Source organism: Eutrema salsugineum, unplaced genomic scaffold, assembly GCF_000478725.1.
Source record: "Eutrema salsugineum unplaced genomic scaffold, Eutsalg1_0 scaffold_15, whole genome shotgun sequence".
NCBI lineage: Eukaryota > Viridiplantae > Streptophyta > Magnoliopsida > Brassicales > Brassicaceae > Eutrema > Eutrema salsugineum.
The window spans coordinates 2,759,476-2,763,838 of NW_006256867.1; positions in this window are offsets into that span (position 1 = coordinate 2,759,476).

Genomic DNA, 4,363 nt, shown 5'->3' on the forward strand with positions numbered 1-4,363 from the left:
CAATACTCCAAATGATGGTGTTGTGGATATTGACATTCCAGAAGATTTATTGATCAAAGATTGTGGCGATCCAATGAAAACTATAGTTAAAGAAGTGTATGGAAACTTAATAAGTAGTCAACATGCTGAAGACTTTTATCAACATCGTGCTATTTTGAGTCCCACAAACGAAGATGTTGATCAAATTAACAATTATATGTCGTCATTGCTGCCAGGTAACACATTATTTATACAGATTATACGTAATATATATATATATATATATATTATTGAATCCCACTACATATAATAAAGTACTTAATTTCCTACATATAATAGGTGAATTACATACCTACCTGAGCGCTGACAGCATTGCACCCAGTGACAAAGACCCATCTAAAAAGGTAACATATCCTACAGAGTTTTTGAATGGAATCAAAGTTTCTGGATTGCCCAAACATTGTTTGAAACTTAAGATAGGTGCACCAGTTATGTGTTTGCGTAACATTGATCCTAAGGGAGGTCTATGTAATGGGACTAGATTGATTGTTACACAGTTAGCTCGCCATGTTATAGAGGGTAAAATCATAACATGAACCGATAAGGTTGGAGATAAGGTTCTCATTCCTAGAATGTTCGTTACACCTCCGGAAACGAGTTTTCCTTTTAGAATGCGTCGAAGACAATTTCCTGTGACATTGGCTTTTGCAATAACAATCAACAAAAGTCAGGGTCAATCTCTTCAAAATGTTGGTTTATTCCTACCTAGACCAGTATTCTCACATGGACGGCTATATGTTGCATTATCAAGGGTGAAATCTAGGTCTGGTTTAAAGATTTTGATTACTGATAAGAGTGGTAACGTGCAGAAGAAGACAGCTAATGTTGTGTACAAAGACGTGTTCAGTAAGATTTTTAGACGCTTTTTACGACAATCTGTTTAGGTTTTTACGCGATTTGTAAACATTATCAAATTAGCCTGTGTTGCGATGGCCCATTGTCATTCTGAACCAGCATGATTTTTGGAGATCTAGTCAACCATGATTGAGGTTTTTTAAAAAATACTAAATATATGATAAATAATAAATGACTAACTATCATAGATATTAAGTACATTTTATAACATATACGGAAAATTAAATAAGATACAAGTAATCAAACGTAGTATCATTTATTATTGGTATATGAACAAAACTTTTTTAACTAATTAGCATAACGTAATGTTAATTCGTTGTACCGGCAAAACTTTACTCATACAATGATTGGAAAGTTTGATAATTAAGAGGTTATAATGGGTAGTTGAATCTGGAAGTTATATATCCGACATTCTCAAGGACCACGTATATTGCTAGAAACGGAGATAGTTCAGTTTATATAGTTATTTACTTCATCTATTATACTGTTCTTGTCAGGGAATTTATGTCAGTTATTAATGGTTTTTTTTAGTACTATATATAATATCAAACCATTAATTTTCTGTTGTCACGATGGGTATGAATATTATGTTTGACTTATTTTCTGACCCATATGTTAAAGCTATAAATACATTAATTTAATTATTATGTCAATTTCTCATTGATCTGTATTTTTTATGATTCTATTTTCTTTGTCGTGTTACATTTGCCTTATTTATTATGTATACTTGAACTCTGTACTTGAAGAACAAATGACAATAAGTATATATGTATTGATCCTCCCTATATTTTGTTTCCCATTTAAAATGTTCAAGTGTTGGAATCGTGTAAAGAAGACTAATAACAGTATATTTCGCAGTGAGAAGTTTATATAAATTCCATCTATTTTGGTAATATTAAATATGATAAAGTGATTTTGTTTAAATATATTTGGAAACTCATAACTCTGATTTCCTTTCTCAAATACTGGCAGTTCTTGAGTTGACATATATCTCCTCCAATGTTCAAAAAATCGCTAGGCGGTGGCTAGCGGATGATAGGAGACTAGCGCTTAGGCGGATTAGTCGGAGACTAGGCGGAGCCTAGGCGTTAGCAAAACTTTTGTTAATTTTTATAAATTTTCTATCTATATATTATATTTTTAAAAAAATTTTAATTTTTTTTAAAAAAATTATTTTATCAAAATTTATATTTGAATAAAAAGTAAGAAAATTAATAAATAAAATTATAGAATAAAATTCAACAAAGAAATCAAACTAAAAATATCAAATTCTTCAAACTAAAATAAGTTTTAATCTAAAAATTTAAAAAGTAAAACAAAGAGAAATCTATCTAACTTATTCTTCAAACACATCCATATCCACCATCTGGTCATTTTCAGACTCAAATTCAAAATCAATAGCTATATCATTTTCATCGTCAGAATCGATATCTCTTCTAGGCTCATCGTTAAAATTGAAAGTTGAAACTTAAAACAGAGCACAAACAAAGTAAACAAAGATGAAAAGATAAATTCAGAGAATACAATTTAGTTATATAATATATACAGATAGATAAAGAGACGATTAAACAAACTTGTAGAGTTCAGCAATAGAGAATAATGATCGCCTCTTGTAGTTTATAAAGGTGAAGTAGTGGGGAGGAACGAAGATGATTATATTAAGTTATTAACCCTAATTCACGTTTCAAATCTTTTTTTTCTTTCTCTTTTCTGTAAATTGATGTTGGTTTACTATCCAAAACCGTAAAAATTGACTGAAAAAATGATAAAAATAATTAGTCTGATTTGGCCGATTTTACCGATTTAGTCTGATTTTTCCGATTTTCTCCTACTTAGTCCGATTTTTTACTAAACTGGATTTATTTCACTGATTTTATGAAAATCGGGTCGGCTAACCCCGACTAGCCGCCTAAGCGGCCGTCTAGTCGCCGACTAGCCCGATTTTTTGAACACTGATCTCCTCTATTTAATACTGGACCGTAAAACTTTATTCTCATTTATACGACTTACCTCTTTGCTTTTCCAATCAGCATTTATTTCTCACTTACCTAACTAACGCAACAGTTATTTACCCTTTACTAATTACCAAAAATCGCAATCTTTCAAATTAACAACTCTAAGTTTATTCCACTCTTTCTATCCAACAACATAGATCTCCTCCTTTTGTCGATCACAAAACTACAAAGCAACAACTGCTAAACAAATCTCTGTTTCAACAAATTTGATGGCAACCTTTCTCAAACTTGATAAACTTTCCCTCCATGCTCCTCTCCCAACGATCATCGTTAAAGTTATTCGATGATGGCAGGAATTCAACGTCGTCAAAGGGCGATTTAAAACACACTTGATTCTTGGCGATGAGAATGTAAGTGTAGTTTACCATAACTTTTATTAATACAAATTATTTTAGTCAGTCTAGGATTTTAATTTAGAAATTATGATATCGTTGGTATATATTGTTAGGGTTATAAGGTTGAGGCGGCCATCGATTTGGATCTCATGCCCGTCCTTACTCAAAAGTTTAAAGAAGGAGAGTGGGTTGCGGTTTCCTTATTTCAAATCGTCCATGCTTCTGGCTCATTCAGGAATACTATTAACAATCATTTCATCATCATGCATGAACACACCGTTGTAACCAAAATCTCGGCCCGCAACCCTAAGCATATGATGGATTTCATCCCCTTCGAAAATATCATCAACTAGAAGATATGCTCTCAGTACTCTGTCGGTTTGTATTCTGAACCATCATGATTTGTTAGAGGATAATGTTATCCCGTATAGTTTTTTTAATAGAACGTATTATCGCAGACTTGATAGATGTTACTATCTTTGTTGGTGACTTGAAGAGTTTAGAAAATGATCCTGATGCTTTGGTACATGGACCATGGAGCAATTTGGAAATTGAAATAAAGGACATGAAGTAAGTAGTTAAGTAATTAGCAATATGACATAATAAGAATATCAGTCACTGATGATATGTATATTTTATTTTCAAACAGCTTCAGGGAACTTACAGTTGAGCTGACTGGAAAAACAGCAGTGGAGTTTTGGAGAAAGTGGAAAGAAATTGGAACATATAAAACGGTGTTGACTCTTAGGATGTTTCGCGTTTTCTATGATTCTCAAGGTTAGTCATATTTATTTTGCTGAATTAACATCGATGATATCTAATGTTTTAATGATCCTCATATGGAAAAATGATTAATATATGGTATTATATTTTGTTATAGGCGGCTTCTTCATCAGAAACGCTGGTGACCAATCTGAAGTACATTCTAATCCCCATATTAAAGAAGTTTCCGATTTTCTAGATTGGTATAACACTATTCTAAGTAAACCTCTATTCAGTTTACATTGTTTTTCTGGTTTAGGTAAGTGTATTCCTTCAATTTTTCAAGTTACCATTTACTGATATCCATGGAGATCCCAGCTGGCCGTGAATCCTACATCACTCCCGATTTTATTCATC